Genomic DNA, 17472 nt, shown 5'->3' on the forward strand with positions numbered 1-17472 from the left:
AGATTGTTGAATACCCTAAATGTCATCATAAAGCCTTTATTCAGTAACTGATGGAAGCAGATGCAGAGATTCACAACCAAGCACCAAGCTGAGCTCCAGGAGTCCAGTCGAAGAGAGGGAAGAGGTATACATGAGCAAGGGGTGGTCAAGATCATGATGGGAAAATCTACAGAGACTACTAAACCAAGCTCAAAGGAACTCACTCATGAACTTCAGACCAACAGCTGTGGAACCTGCATGGGACCAGACTAGACCCTCTGCATATTCGAGACAGTTGTGTAGCTGGGTCTGTTTGAGAGGTGCTGTGGGACAGTCTGTATGTCAAATTGCTCTGATTGGTCAATAAATAAAACACTGATTGGCCAGTGGCCAGGCAGGAAGTAGGTGGGACAAGGAGAGAGGAGAATTCTGGGAAGCAGAAGGCTGAGGCAGAGAGACACTGCAGCCGCCGCCATGACCAGCAGCATGTGAAGATGCCGGTAAGCCACCAGCCACGTGGCAAGGTATAGATTTATGGAAATGGATTAATTTAAGCTATAAGAACAGTTAGCAAGAAGCCTGCCACGGCCATATAGTTTGTATGCAATATAAGTCTCTGTGTTTACTTGGTTGGGTCTGAGCGGCTGTGGGACTGGCGGGTGACAAAGATTTGTCCTGACTGTGGACAAGACAAGAAAACTCTAGCTACAGAGAGGCCCCTGGCAGTGTGATCAGGATCTATTTCTGGTGTATGAGCTGGCTTTCTGGATGCCATTACCTTTGGTCAGACACCTTGCTCACCCTTGATGCAGCAGGGAGGGGCTTGACTCTGCCTCAACTGAGTGTACCAGGCTTAGCTGTCCCCCCATGGAAGGACTTAGCCTGTTGAAGGAGGGGATGAGGGTTTGGGAAGGAAAGCAGGGGTGGGGGAGCAGGAGGAGGGATGAGGGGGCATCTGTGGTTGATAATGTAAAATGAATTTTAAAAAATCAGTAAAAAAAAAAAGAGGTTTCCTCCTTTAAAAAAAAAAGAAAGAAGTAAAGGTTATAATGGAACTCAGTATTTTGTATACTCATTTAAAAAACTGTTAATAAAAAAGTCATCTTTTCTGGAGATGGGACTGAAGTCCTGGGTTTGGTGCCCAGAATGGCAAACCCCAAGCCAAATTTAATAAAAAAATAAATAAATAAATAAATAAACAGAAATAACAACAAACCCTATTCTTAATAGTCTGAACTTAAGGCAATGATAACTCCTTTAACTAATCACCCAATGCCAAAGTTTAGAGTTTTGTTCCCAAATCTGTTTTTGGTGGTGTTTTTTTTTTTTTTAATTCCTGCATATGCATTACATTGTTGAAGCTTCTCTCTCAAGGGCTCTCTGAATAGCTGCCTCTGATACGCCTGTGTGGGATGCCTGTGTTTCACACCAAGACAGAGCCACTTGCTGTGCAAAGGAAAGGAATGAAGTGAGAGCCCTGAAATAACGGAGCAGAACTTTAAGAGTACAGCATTCCAAGAGGCCCTCCTCCCTAGGCTGAACAAATGGCTTTGGAAACACTGTAGCTGTACCCTCCCAGGGCTCTGCACAGTTCAGTTGCTTGTCAGCATTCTTTGCCATGAAGTAACTAAGAGTTATTCATCCCAGCCGCCACACCCTTCCTTCCTGCGCAGAAGAGTGAAGGGGCAATGTCTGCCTGAAGCCCTGCGCTGTCCTACTTCATCCCTACAGGTTGTGAATCCCATTTCCTCACAGCTGGGCACATCTGTGGGCTCCCTGACCTTTGTCCTACCCAGAAGTCAAATATTAAATAGAGTTGTCTTTCTTGAAGAAAAACAATGAGCCTAAGAATTTGTCATATGTACAAATAGCAGTAGTTGAACTTCAAGTCAAATCCTGTGTTGGCCAGTAGAGGGCAGCTGGCTCTAAAATCCTAACTTCAGAAGTCAGGAGGAACCTTACCTACTTGCTTTATTTACATTAAAAAAAAAAAAAGTGAAACTCAAAATTTCACTTAAAGCAATGTCTTCCTGTGAATTCAGTGTGCCTGCCATCTGTGTACAGGAAAGCGTAGTTCTTTGTGAACATGCAGCAGAAATGAAGGACATAGGGAAATAGTAGAATACAGGTTCCCAGAGTTAGTCTATTAGAATTCCTGAGAATTAGAGCCTTGGAATCTACATCTTTACAAGCAACTATGGTGGTATTTGTATGTGTTATGGTTTAAGAACTTTATAGCAATTTGGCCTCTTTATTCCATCAATTTCCTCAAAGGGAGGTTGGCCTATACTGAGCATTTTTGTGCATACTGAGAAAGGCCAAAGTTTCTGGATATAGTGCTCCAGCACAAATGGCTGAAAAAACAAGACTGTGCCACCTGTCTTTTCATTGTTCCCTCCCTGATATTGCCAATGCACTCCAGCAAAATGGCTGTGGCCTAACAGAAATTATAACTTTTGATAATATGTGTATAACATGTTTACCAAAAAGCTTTTTAGAGACAAGCCTTCACCAATACACTTCCTGGGGGTTCGTTTTCCTCTACTTTGCAGTGGAGTTTATAAGACCACCTTCATACTTTTAGGGTTTCTTGTTTTGGTATTAGCTCTTATCCTTGTGTCAATGCTCAGAGAATATCTTGCAGATACACTTTACAGTTTGGAATTCATTATGATCACTGCTTTGAGGAACAAAAACCTTTACTGCTTCCTTCCTTCACTGAGAAGCATGAGTCACAGCCACTCAAAACGCTGCTCAGTAGATGAGGCATAGATATTTCCTGGCATGGCTTAAGTCTACTACAAAAAATTCCTTTTACTTCTCTCTATACTTCTTTTATCTTAATTTTAATAGTTTTACTTAAACATTTTTATAAAAGATAAAAGAAGAAAGGTGGGTTAATTTATTCATTATGACCCATGATGATGATATAGCTCAAAGATGAAAGGTAACAGTGGGGCCAGAAGTTCTAATCAGAGTCAATGAACAAAGCTAGACCAGGAAAGAACTTCTGAATACCCATTATGTCCACACAATAATGAAAAGGCCATTACTCAGCTGTGACTCCACTAAGTAACATCCATCCAACAACAAAGGCTGCTTTGAAGAAGATACTTACTCCATCCACTTGCCAGGCACACTATTCCTCTTGCCTCTAGGCACAGGTAAATATTGTGCATGAAGAGAGAGATGCTCTTGGCCTATCAGCTAAGCACTAAGCCAGAACAAGGAATTGTGCCAAGTTATAAAGATGGTGAATTAGAGAAGTCTCATTCTGCTCATCTTCCTGCCATGGAAAGTCTATTGTGGTCACTGTTTGCAACTGTCAACTTAGAAATTAAGAGAAAAGATGTCAACCAGAGTCCTTTTACTTTTTTACTTGTTTACTCATATGTGTACCACAAATGTTTAGCGAGTTCCTCGAACAGGTCAGTATGAGGGCTTGGAGTAAAGATGTATATGGAGTCCCTTTCAGACCTCTGAAAAGCATCAGTCTCATTCTATGAGGCCGTCAAGGTTGTTCTTTTGAAGTGATGAGCAGGAGGCTGAATGGTTTCACACAAGCAGACTTAAAACAGGACATATACATTGCCATTTCTTCTCCTCTGTGCTTTTCATTTTATCTGAGATTCTACAACTCATATATAAAACGTAATTATTAGAGGTCTCTGGAGGAACCGGTCTTTTCTTTAAGAATACTAGTGAAAAGAGACTATCTCAGACATGCACACTAGAGTATATTTAGAAAACCATTAATTACAACTGCAGGAACATTGGCCAGAAATGCAACTACCTGGGTTAAAGTTCAAGACTGGTTACCTGGGGTGATATTTTATTTGTGTTCTAACAAATAAAACTTATCTGGGGATCAGAGGACAGAGCCAGCCACTAGAGTAGACATAGAGGCCAGACTGTGGTGGCACACAACCTTAATCCTATCATTCAGGAGGCAGAGATCCATCTGTATTTCTGTTAGCTCAAGGCCACACTGGAAACAGAGCCAGGCAGTGGTAGCACACGCCTTTAATCCTAGGACTTGAGATCTCATGTCTTTGCTTGGGAAGGACACACATCTTTAATTCCAGGAAGTCATGGCAAGAAGCAGAAAGGTATATAAGGTGTGAAGACCAGGAACTAGAGGCTGTTAAGCAATTCAACTGAGACACTCAGGGGTGAGGACTCAGAGGCTTCCAGTCTGAGGAAACAGGATCGGCTGAGGAGTTGGTGTGGTGAAGTTGGCCGTGGCTTGTTCTATTCCTCTGATCTCTCAGTTTTCACCCCAATAGCTTGCTCCTGTTTTTTTTTTTTTTTAATTAATAAGGCCATTTAGCAACATGTGTTACAGTTACCCATGAAGCCTTGGGTGTACCAAGCTGTATCATAACACCCTCTTACCTCACAGTAGTTTTGTGAGATTATTCAACACACACACACACACACACACACACACACACACACACACACACACACACACACACTTCTAAGATTACTTTTTATGATACTGTAAGCACATGAGGTGGTCTCATTATGTCCTTAGCAAATTAGGTGGTCTTGTCATTTACTCTCCCTTTGACATAAATGATGTTGGGGAGAAAAATCAGGAAAGGAGAGAAATAAGAAAGAAAAGTAAGCAATGAGGCCACAGACTAAATAGTTGCAGATAGGTAATAGCCAATTTTCATACAGCTTTCACCCACATATTTATTTCAAATGTCTTTGTGATTCCTTTGAGTTAGGTTTGTCTAGGAAGAACATAAGAATCCTGGTTTGGGCTCCATAGTTTTCTCAGCTTTACAAGTGTGTCTCTAGTTTCATTGGTTACTGGGTAATAGAATGCTGACCAAGACTCTCCAGGGAGCTTGCCAGCTTCCTCCTCATTGTGTTAGGCTCCCAGTGTCTATCACCAAAGCTCATGAGATGAGAAAAACTGAATGTTTGCGGCCCCTAGGAAATTTCAAACCCTCCTGGAAATATAGTCTTTGCAAGTCTATAAAATTTAAAATAGTGAAGCTTGGAGAACATGACTGCAGGAAGCAATTTCTGTGTAGATCTAAGAACTGCTCATGGCTGTCATGGCTGTGGTAAAAAGTGGAAGAAGAGCTTCTCTCCACAGAAAAGGACAGTATCTTTCATCTGTCTTTAACTTTGCTTAGACTTAGGATGCAAAACTGAATAGGGAAAGACCAATTTCAAGCTCCATTTAAGTTTAGTAAATTGGGACTTTCTTGATTCCATCCAAGCATAGTCAGTCAGATTTGTTTGTGGACCACTGTGTTTATCCTATGGCTATGTATACGAACATAATTTAACTGCTAGAATTTAATTTCCAACCCAATTAAAATATCAGCAGCATCATACCTCCAGGAACATAAGAAGAAAGAGAAAATGCTAAGGAGTGGAGAGATAACAAAGGGTAACACACCCCTTTTGGGATCCTTAGATTAGCATTTTAAGGCTCTGGTTAGTCAGAAACTCCAATCTTCCTACCATGATGTTGATGATCTTAAACAAATGACTTCCAGCCCTAAATATTTTTATCCTAAATATGATGATAGGAAAGAACTTAAATTTACTCCAAAGCCCACCAGCCAAAAGAGGTGCTAGACACTCACAGAATTTGACAAATAGAAGGATCTGTGTCTCGCTTTTAGCACTCTGGGTCTTTGCCCTTTGCCAACTTTCTATAGAGTAAGCCTAGCCATGCCTAGCTGCAAAAGGCCATGCAACTAGCTACACATCATCATGAAGTAACTAGAGAGCTGGGATGCTTCAGTCTAGAATAAATCTACTGGTAATATGCCATTTTTTCCTCTATTTCCTTCATTTATTGAAGACCTTCATTAAAGTGGGTTTTTTTTTAATCCTTTGATCACTGCCATGGTGGTCTGCCCCTTCTTCCTCCAGAGAAATATGCTTCTTCATTTCTTGTTTGGAGAACAGGACTGAGAAGAATGCATCCCACCAGTTTCCCTGGGCTTTGAGCCAGAATTACACGGAGTACCAAGCACTGCAGGGGCGAGAAGGAATAGATTTTAATTGGTGCCTAGGGGTGAAGGTCACCCCTCTCAGAACAATGGACATCTATGGTCAAAAGCGACTGAGTCTTCTGTGGGAGTGTGCAAATGTCAGCAATGAACTTTCAAATGGAAGAACAGAGGCTGTGGGCCAAAGGAACAAAGGCAGCATTAGGCAGTGGGTTTCTCCAGTCTAATCTTTTGGTTAAATAATGCACTAATAAAGCATGCAAGGTCGGCATACACAAGCACACTGCACACTGTTACACTAGGTAACACAAACCCAAGTAAAATAGGTAGCTTCCAGGTAACTTTATACCTCAAGATTCACCATCTCTTTCCCCAGGACAAATTTTGTTCTTTTTTCTGAAACTAAAATAGTGCAATGCTGTAGGTTAAGTTGGATGGGCTTAATTCCTAAGAAAAGCTGCCCTATCCAGTGAAAAGTGTATTTGCTGATGGAGGGAGAAAATGCAAGCATTAAAGTTGTAGCTATTGTCATTTTCAGGAAATATGGTCTCTTTTTGGAAAGCACTGGAAAGGAAGATCAAGTACTAGACACTGCCACACCACAGAACCTCTTGATCACCCCAAAATGTGTGGCTCTTTCTCTCACTGATGTGTTTCAATCCATCATTCTCATTTTCTCCCTTTCTCAATGTTTACCCACAGCCCTGACACAGGATGCTGCCTCATCATTTAATATGTTGGCAAAGACTATATCTTCTAAATCAACTATAAGCATTAAAATGACCTGCAAAAGAGTGTTGTCTAAGAAAAGAGCAAGATATGGAAGACATCCTACAAAATAATTAAGATTCCAGGATATAAAAAACATAGAATCTGTATTCATGCAAACCCCATGCTCACATCTACCTATGTATCTCAATCTGTGAATTGTCTATGCATAGAATCCTTTTAATACACTTCAGAATCTTTACAGTCTAGCAGTCAAAATGTTGCTTTCACCAAATTATATTCCTTCTACTGTCAATGATCACACCTGTTCTAGTTTCTTTTCTGTTGCTTTGAGGATCATTATGGCTAAAAGCCATCTTTACTCAGAGGAGTAAAGGGCTTATGTCATCTTTGAGAATGTACATTCCATCACTGAGGGAAATTAGGGCAGAAATTGGAAAGTGAGAAACAGAGGAAAGCTGCTTTTGGCTTGCTCAGTGTTTAACCAGCTATATATATATATATATATATATATATATATCGCCCAGGACCACTTGCCCAGGAAATGGTGCTGTCCCACCATGATTATTGTTAATAACTTCATATTTTTAATAATCTTTTGATTATTAACTAATTAGTAAACAAGAAAATCCCACACAGATATTTCAACAGGCCAATCTAATCTAAGCAATTCTTTAAGTTTCTTTTCATAGATGACCCTATGCTGTGGTACTTAACGCTAACTAAGTTACCATTTCACAGTCATCTTCTTCACTGAACAAGTGAAGCCTTCTTATGATGACTTCATGACAATTTTAGAATACAGTCCCCTCCAAATTATTAGGGCCCTTATCATTGCATCCACCATCTTATCCAATGTAATTGCATTCTTGCAATGGGATGGTAAATTCCATAAGGTCACTGGGGAGTGAAGGTCCACATATCTTACATTTACATTCATTTAATCTTTCAAAAAATCTGGAAAGAATTATGCATAAATGTGTGCTATTGTTTTGTCCTTAATATTTTACTTCCAAAGCTCATCAATGGTTCTAACTGATCAATTACTTAAGATAAATGGTAAATACATGAAATCCACAAGAGGACGGTTTTTTAGATCTATTAGTTCAATATAAATAATGTGAGCATTGTATGTTTCCTGATTTTATATTCAAGACAGTATAAAAGTTTGCAAAATTAGAAGTAAATTTCATTATTACATTAGACTTATAATTCAAATGCTCATGAAGATATTTTGGGGAGGTCCAAATAGTCATAATGGTTAAATAGTAATGGAAATTTGCATGGTTTAAGTCTGAAAATAGACATTGAAAATTGCAAATCACTCCGATTTATCTGTGGTGCTCTGCCAGCATCATTTTCTTGCAGCACATACACTAAAAGACAGTTTTCATCTTCTTTTTCCTTTCGCCTTTGACAAATATTTGCATGGCTGTGAAAGATTCGTGGAGCCCCCAGGGACAGTGCTGTGTGTACACAGCTATTACAATATGTAAGTTATGCACTGGAATTGACTGTATGTTTGTTTTCTTTACCAGTCTGTATGATCTTTAAGAGCTAGCATAATGTCATATGTTTCTTTTCTAGATCTTATTCTTTAGAAAGGGTACAAAATAGATACATTTTAACTACTGATTGACAAATGGCAAGATATGGCATGCCATACAATTTGAAATAAAGAAAAAGAACAACAAAATAACATTTTCTAGATGCTTGTTGTGTTCAGGTACATGGCTTGTTTTGACTCTTGCTCTATCTGCCTTATGATGTTGACACAATTACTGCATTTTACTATAAAGAGGAAGAAAAATATCACAAAAAGGCTCAAAGGAAACCAGTCAACAAAAAAAGCCTGGTCCAGGAGTATCCAGCTAGGACATGGCTTAACTGGAATGCAAAGCCAGAAAGTGTCCTCACAGACCATTCTAATTAAGCATTATCCCAAGACTAATAAAGGCATTGAGTTGAGACACATGGCTAACTTCAAATAAAGCATAGCTTCACAGTGATGGAACACATACAAAAAACGCAAGTTGTGTGCAGACGTAAGAAGCCACTGGGGAGAATTGGTGCACACATTAAGGGAACAGCACTCAAAGGACAGAGGTTTGTAGGGAAGGGCCCCAGTTATATTTGAATCTGCTGCTAGGGGGCCACTGGGGAGCCTAGATCTAGGCCTGCAGCAGCCCCATACTTGAAGCATAATTGTGATCTCCTTCCTCATTAACCAGTTTCAGAAACAGCCACCAACATCTTTTACCCATTCGAAACCAGTCGGTAAGGACAGAGATAAGGGTGAATTGTACTCCCTCTGAAAGCCTTAATAAGTTCCCGCTAAATTAGCCCTCCTTTCTCTGAGACATCTCAAGGGATTTCTTAACTTCTGCTGCTGAAAATATTTACTGTCTTATTACTTCTTTTTCTTCTGCTCATTGTCCTCCATGCATTTTGTGTTCACTTTCACTACTATTGGGCTACCTCCAGTTCACTGCAGCAACCTCTGCCACCTTCCCTCTTGGTTTCCCGCCTTACTGGCCACACCTCTTCTCTGTGAGAGGTGTGTGTAACCATAATGTTTTCTTTACCCTACTCTTTATTTTTCAGATTCATCCACACGGTCCTTTTCTCCACTACAGGCACCATGGCAATGTGTAGTAGTCTAGTCCCCCTTCAAAATAAACATAGCTGTAAGCAATCAAAGTAGATATCTCTGCTAACCAGTACATAATATACTCCCCCTGAAGGCCTTCTACCTCTAAAGATGTAAGCCTGTTTTATTATTCTGCGAGCTATAGTCCTTTCATTCTACCAAATTTATTTCAAATACTTGAAATATTAGGAGATTAGGAGACAAGATGCACATTAGAGGTGAGGGGCCAGTAAGTCAGGAAAATGCATGTCTAGAGGAACAGTGAGATAAACTTTCAAAGGAAGACTTCCTCAAGAGAAAGGACAAGTCAACAAGCAGCAACAAAAATGTTTCAATAGAAAATCCATTTAGTCCCCGAGGCTGCAGGTAGTCACTTAATTTTTCCAGGGCAGAAGTGGTTTCATAAAAGATTCCTCCACATTGACTTGCTTTGATTGACAGCGTCATGACAATGCTTGGGGCAGCTCTCACACTTAAGAGGGAGGCATCCCCGCCTGGGTAAATATGGCAGATTTCCTAGAGTGGTAGGTTTTCACTGCCATCCATCATGAGAGCAGCCCAGGGTACTCACTAGAAACAAATGTTCCAGAAACAATATGTCAAACACCAGATGATGGAAACCCCTGAGAAGCCACAGGAAGTGTGCAGGAAGCAAACAGATCAAAATGTTGAAAGGAACTCTAACCATTTTCCATAGCGAAGCATAACTTGGGCCTAACCTGAAATAATGCATCTGACCTTCATAAAAGGGTAATGGATGGGCTTTTAACAGTAGGGCAGCCAGACTACAGCAAACAAGAGTTCTAATAAAGACAGATGAGGAGGCAAAGATAAATAAATAAGAAGCAAGATAGAGAAGTAGATAATATCTGCTTCACAAAAGAACAACAGAGTTTGCTGTAGACATGGAAAATGATCAGAATCTTCAGTGTATCTATCTTTTCACTGTGACAATCTGGTCACCTTGTGCCACCTCACTTCCAAGATCCAGTCAGAAATAAAAAAACATTGCAGTTTCCAGGAAAATCTTACTTCATAAAGCTTGAAGAAGGCTTATTTATGTTTCATTATTTTCACTAAGATCATTTGTTAAAAGTAATATAAAAACAGAAAATTTTAAGTTGTTTTTTTCTTTTTCTTTTTTTCCAAGACAGGGTTTCTCTGTATAGCTTTGCGCCTTTCCTCACTCACTTTGTAGACCAGGCTGGCCTAGAACTCACAGAGATCCGCCTGCCTCTGCCTCCCAAGTGCTGGGATTAAAGGCGTGTACCAGCACCAATGGGCAATTTTTAAGTTTTATAAAGATTATTTAAACTTAGAAAAGATTAACCTGCTTAGCTATCATCTTTATATTTATTTCTCTAGTTAGCTACATACATATATAATATATATATATTACTTTAAGCATAAATGTGGTTACTAAAATATTGACTGTAAAACTTCAATACTCATAGTTGTAATTATGACCTTCATATACATGGAACTTAGTGTATTGAATCTCTGATTCACAGTTATTTTTTTAATATGGTAGTGTAGTAGGCATAAATTGAATGCGATAGACATTGTATCTTACAATGGGGAATAACAAACAGGGAATGCTAATTATGAAAGAAAATCCCACCAAAAATACTAAATACTACATTTAATGGTGCATAAATGAAAACTATAAAATTTAAATTTGTATGATCAAGTCTGTGAACTTTGAATAATTAGGTGACATGGGGGATAAAGGAAGAAGAACGAAGGAAGTGAGTTTTATGCCCCAACATCCCAGTTCAGTTTTGAACCTGACATCCTAGTTTGGTTTAACCTTCAACATGAAACAGTCTAGCGTAATTTGAGAAGAGATGAGTCTCAGAGGAGAGACTGCCCGGGTCAGACTGTCCTGTGAGTACACCAGCAGAGGCCCACCTTGACTGTCAGTTGATGTGGGAGGGCTCAGCCCACTGTGAGTGGCACCGTTCCCTGGGCTTGTGGTCCTGGGCTGTACATTAAAGCTGCCTAAACACAGTTTTAGAGTGAGCAAATAAGTAACATTGCTTCAGGGTTTCTGCTTGATGTTCCTGCTTAAGCTTATAAAGAGTTGCGTCTTCAGCTTCCCACCTAACATTCCTCAATAATAGATTCTAACCTTGAAGCTTAATAAAGCCCTGTTACTCCCCTATATTTCTCTTGGTTTTGGTATTTGGCACAATGATCAAATGAAACTAGAACACCTTAAGATATATTTTATATTTAGAAAAATACTGGATATCAGTTTTAGAAATAATTTTTAACTTTTGAAAAGAGTGGTTTTATGAACAGTTATTTATGAATGTCAATAAAGTGCTTTAATTTATGCAAAATAGTAGCTGTTACAGGTACACAGATACAGGGGTATCCACGATCAGGTGTGTGTGTGTGTGTGTGTGTGTGTGTGTGTGTGTGTGTGTGTGCACATGTGTGCTTGTGCTTGCATATAATATACTAGTGTTCCTTTCAATCTATGCTCTTCAGAGCCCAGGAGCTCCCTAGGGCAACCTTGGAGTGATAAGGCTCCTGAAACTCTGCCTATGCTTCAAAGAGTACACCCTGCAACTATAATGCAGCTTGTTTAAAACCCAGAGGTATGGAAAACTGTTAGAAAATCACACACAGGAAAAAAAGAAGACACACAAAAAAACATATTTTCTTGAATTTTACATTTTTAGTGTGCAGGAAGAAAGTTGGACAATGTTAAATGGACCAGAACAGTATAAACACTCAGATGTAACTAGGAGGAATCAAAAGAGATGGTCTTTGCCTTCAGTGATAGTAACTCAGGTTAGGTGGAGGCTAGCAAGCCCTTATTCACTAAAATAAAGTCACTTTCATAGAAGTTTTGAAAATATCACTTCCATTCTGCTTGGAGTTCATGCACCACAGCACTTCTTTATGAATGAAATACATACTCTTTTCAGAAGATTAGAGGAAAACGGATGAGCTTGTGTACAAAGGGACAGATAAAAGGGGTAGGGTAGAATGAGCAAGTGTTGTGTGCCCACCAAGGGAAATGTCACATAAGCACTTTGATGTATTATACAATGCTCTAGTTCCTCTTGGCCTCTCCAGATAATGTGGAGTGAGTGCTATGCAAAGTCCTGGCATTTTAAAGATTAATCATGCTCTTCTTCTTAGGAAACATACAATTATCCAGCATGACCTAGAAATGGCTGAAACCTATGGGGATTCTCTGCGGCCCTTGTTTAGTCACTTCAAAAGGAAATGAGTGGAGGATGTCTTCACAGGGCACTGCTTGTTACAACAGGATTCCAACATTTAACACAAATTCAAGACATATACTTAGCCATGTGCTGAGCACCTACTGTGTATACCAAGAGTGATGTCATGTGGGAGAGTAGAAAGCTGATCAGCGTTGTTTGTGTCATTCAGGATCTCACCTTCTAAAGGGAAGATCAGACACAGCACAGACTCTGCAGTGCAGTATTATCACACAGAGTAAGTGGCATTTAACATTTTCTTTCAAGGTACTACAATCTTTGCTTTTCTTTTGCATGATGCATGTAAGTCTCTAAACTATTTATCAGAAATTCCATTTTTGTAGCCATTAAATAAAGGAGTAGCTGTTGTAAATCACCTTCTTTTAAGATCTGGTTCAATGACAGAGTTCTTCCATAATAAATTTGGAGATCTTACCAATCCTACCTCTCTCCTGACCCCCGAGTCACATACGTGGCAAGTGGACCATCTTAACAAATGATATAGATAATTAAGCAGGCTGGGGTGGTGGAGACTCAGAGAGTCAATCATCAAACACCAATTTAGAAAGTGCCACATATAGCATGGTGATTAAAACCTAAACATCTGGAGAAAATGCAAACTGTTTAATGCTGGCAGGTACCAAGAGACTAGCAAGGATGATCAATGTGTTCTGGGGGAACAAGGGTCCTATTTATAGGGCGAAAGTCTTAGAAGAATCTCTCAGCAGGCATAATACTAATTAAGATGTGATAACAGAAAAGAGAAGGAGTAAGGATGGAAAAGTGACACAAGAAATAAAAATCTAACACTGTCTAGGTTTTTTTTTTTTTAATCTCTCTGTGAGGAACACTGTGCAGAGATCACAAGATTATAGCAACTAAATGAATTGACTGCAGCAAGATAAAATTAAACTAGATTTTTTTTTTCCTTTTTGCTTCTGTGTAGTTTTGTAACTTTAATCCCTGAGGACGCTACACACACCTTTGAAGGGAGGGCAGCTAGAATTGGCTGGGAACAATAAGACAAGCATCACTGATAAATAAGGCAGAGTACAAAGACCTTTTATTTTTAAACACAATACAAATAAATGCTGGAGAGAATTTGAAAATGGAATGGAGATTTCAACATTGCTTTGGGGCTGCCTTTTCTTCACAAATATTAGCTCTCCTCAGCACTCTCTGGACCACAGCTGTTCTTTTCGGGTATCAGTTAAATCATCAGAGAAGACTGTATGTGCAGCCTAGAAACCTCTGCAGACATAGACTACAGAGATGTACTTTGAACTGGACATGTGGAACTGTTCTCCTGTAGAGACATGGTAACAGGTAGCTACACTGACTCTCCTCTGGCACTGGCGCCAACTCAGCCTTGTCCTTTGAGACGATCTCCTTTATCAGAGAGTAGGTGCAGGATTCTTTCTACAAGAACATATGAGTGAGCCAACATAATACTTATGGGCAGGCTTTCTGTGTCTCTTAGTCAAGATATGCTAGACTAACAATAAAAATTGTGGGGACAATTTTTACTCTATCAAACATATTAAAGGAATCTGTTGTCATTTATCTCAAACAACAAAGAAACAGACAGTGTTTGATCATCAATTTAAAGTGTAAATAGGGTCTGTTTTATTCTGGACTCTGATCCCAGTGATGTCCTTAACAAGCTGCCTGCAAAGCAAGGGCTTGGTGCCCACTGTTTGAGACTCCATGATTAAAGAACCACTCTTGTTCTCACAAACAGCTAAAAATAGCACAAGAATGTGAAGACAAACAGGTTTCTGGGAACACAGACAGCTATGCAGAATTTGTCTGCTTTATTTCAATTGTTCCTACTGATGCAAAACACAGAAAGGAAGATCTGGACGTGAGAAGCTAACTTGTCAGATAGCACACTGGAGAGCTAAAAGACTTAATAACATCCTTTATAGGATTCTCCTTTTCACTGGAGAATTTCAGAAATCCTGAACGGAAGTAAGCTTGAGAGCCTTTGTCTTGCATAATTAGTAAAGCCTGATGATGTGCTGTGTCTCTTCCTCCTCATTTTACATCAGTTTTATATTCTGTGGAAAACATTCTCATTTTAAGTGTTGCAGAGGCAGAGGTATTATCTCTTTGGTTCAAATGTCTTATTTCAGTAGGTATATATTTCATAGTGATAAATTTTCTTCAAAAGCAGAAAAACTGTACACAAATACATTGCTATGCCAACTTTATTGATTTTTTTGAACCACTGTAAAAAACATTCATCATCCTCCAGTATGTCTTAAGTCTGCCAGAACCTCAGTGGCCCTGAAGGTTCCAATTACCTTGGGAAGCCTTGGTTTAGGTTTACTCAGGAACATTGTAACCCAAACATCACAGGGCCAACTCTGCATGTGGGAAGCATCAGTCCTGGAGAAGCTGTTCTCTCACAGCCACAGAGAGTCAATTCTTTCTCTTTTTAGAAATATGCTTTTCCAAGCATCAATTCAGAACATCTAAATGTCCCTGGCCAGATGTTTAGTGTAAAGTGAACGGTCAGTACAGGTTAACCATGCGCCCTCATTGGTATGTATGCATTTGGTAGACTGGATTTTGTATTATTAGCCTTTTGTGTCCTCCCTTCTGGCTTTCTTGTCTCCAGTAGCCTATCTTCGTCAGAGAGCCAAACTAAATCTGGTTCCTAAAAAAAGTGTTGGTTTGGGGACCATCACCATGCATCCAGCACATACAGAAATTGCTGCAATCAATATTAGGCATTGCAGTCTTAAAAACCATGTACATCTCAAATACCATCAATAAAGCAGAAACTACCACTGGATAAGATCAGTTCTAAATTTCATCTATAAATTCACATCTTCCCCATAACATGTTACAAATATAAACGATTTCCCCAAATCACCTGCCAGGTAGAAACGTATTCAGGGCAGGGACAGTGATTTCTGAATCTCAGTTTAAGGTGTTTTCAATTAAACATCACTTTGGCTTTTACCACTGTGGTATGGGATCTTGGGATTTGGGGCGCTGGCTTTTGTGTTTGTTTATTTGTTGCACTCATGGCATCATGCTAGTGTGGAGGTGAGAGGACAAGCTGTTCTCCCCTCCAGCACATAGGTTCCAGTTGTCAATCTTGACAGTAAACACCTCTATCCACTAAGCTGTCTCATTGCCGTTGTTTCTCACTTCAACCTCCATTGCCTAGCATACAGTTTATTGATTGTTAAATTAAATTTACTAAAAATGTGAACTAGAACTAAAATCAATAGAGGAGATAGAATCAATTTAAAGCCAGAAAACAACTAAATCTCATTATGAAACTGAAGGCTGGAAGTTCAGCTCCACATCCCAAGGCTGTATACAGCAGACCAAATTTGTTTAGATGAAGTTATTGATGACGGCCAAGTAAGTAGTCAATAAGCAATGCTGAGGGTACAGATCTCATACTAAGCTGTGCTGTCCCATGCTATGATCCTCACCAAATGTAGTTATGTAAATAAAGTTAATTAAAGTTAAATGGGGTTTAAAATTCAGTTCCTCGGTTATTTCAGTTATCTTTAAAATATCCACCAGCCATAGGTTGCTAGTGTCTAAAGCACTAGACATCTTAGAAGAACATTCTGATTATCACAGAATGTTCTCCTGGACACTCTTAATTATAGAAGATAATCACTATTATTACTCTCTATAATTTTATGAAGCAGGAGGAACAGGGTGGTAAGAAAGAAAAATGAAATGCAAACATTGATTAAGCCTGTATTGTTCTGTGCTGAGCACTTGAAATGTCTAATGTCATACATGCCTTACAACTGTAGTCACAAGACAAGTGCTATCATTATGCCCATTTTAAGTCTAAGGACACTGTGCTTGGGTAGATGAAGTAAGTCATCATAGTTATCTGTTCAGCATTGAGCTTAGATGGGTCTCCACTCCAACCATCCAAATGCAGAGTCTACATCCATCTGTAGAGCTGCGGTTACTAGATAACTTAATTATTGGAGACAGAGGGAACAGTACATCTAATACCACATGCATGTCAGAAGGATGTGAGTAGCATCATAAGGCATTTGAGCCCTGATCCAGAACAACAGGGGTGGAAGCAGGATGGCTCTTTTGGCATCCACCTGGTACTTTTTTTTTTTTTTTTGGTTTTTCGAGACAGGGTTTCTCCGTGTAGCTTTGCGCCTTTCCTGGAACTCACTTGGTAGCCCAGGCTGGCCTCGAACTCACAGATATCCGCCTGCCTCTGCCTCCCAAGTGCTGTGATTAAAGGCGTGCACCACCACTGCCCGGCAACCTGGTACTTTTGATATCATACTCAAGTTGAGGATGGTAGACCAGAAGACAGGAATTTCTGAACATGCTAACACTATCCAATGGTGACACTAAGAGGAGAGACTAGGTAACAATTCTGTTGTCAGGGTAACAGAACCAGTTTAGGAAATAATGATTGGCAGCACTCTGCTGGTTCTTGGTAGATATTATCTGTTCTAAGGTTGGGATGCTTCTGGTTCACATGACAGGATTCAGGATGTGCTAATATAAATTTACAAAACAAATATGTAGATATAACATTTCTCTACCTTTGAGAGATTTGTCATTAGTCAAAGATTTTCTTCTGAGAACAAAGCTTTCTGATGATAAGATGACCCCACTTGGTAGGAGAAAACAGAGAAGACTAATATAGTAGAACATTTATGATTACTAAGGAGGAAGCACAGACTGTATAGTTGATTGCCACCTGTAGCTCTCAGATAAAAGCAAGGTATTTGTTTTCTCTGAACCTCAGTTTCATCATATTAAATAAGGATGATAATTCCTAAGGCGGTCACAGTTAGGAGCTGTGAAGAGATTAAAGCCACCTCTTCACCAAATTTCACTCTCTTCGGCATGCTGTACCTCCATCCTGACACTA

General features: G+C 39.5%; 1 protein-coding gene across 7 annotated transcripts in view; it reads right to left on the reverse strand.

The window, feature by feature from the left end:
- The window catches only part of Sorcs1 (sortilin related VPS10 domain containing receptor 1), a 537652-nt gene that overhangs the window by 239175 nt on the left and 281005 nt on the right, over positions 1 to 17472 (reverse strand). The window lies entirely within an intron of this gene.

Source organism: Peromyscus maniculatus, chromosome 1 (assembly GCF_049852395.1).
Source record: "Peromyscus maniculatus bairdii isolate BWxNUB_F1_BW_parent chromosome 1, HU_Pman_BW_mat_3.1, whole genome shotgun sequence".
Lineage (NCBI taxonomy): Eukaryota > Metazoa > Chordata > Mammalia > Rodentia > Cricetidae > Peromyscus > Peromyscus maniculatus.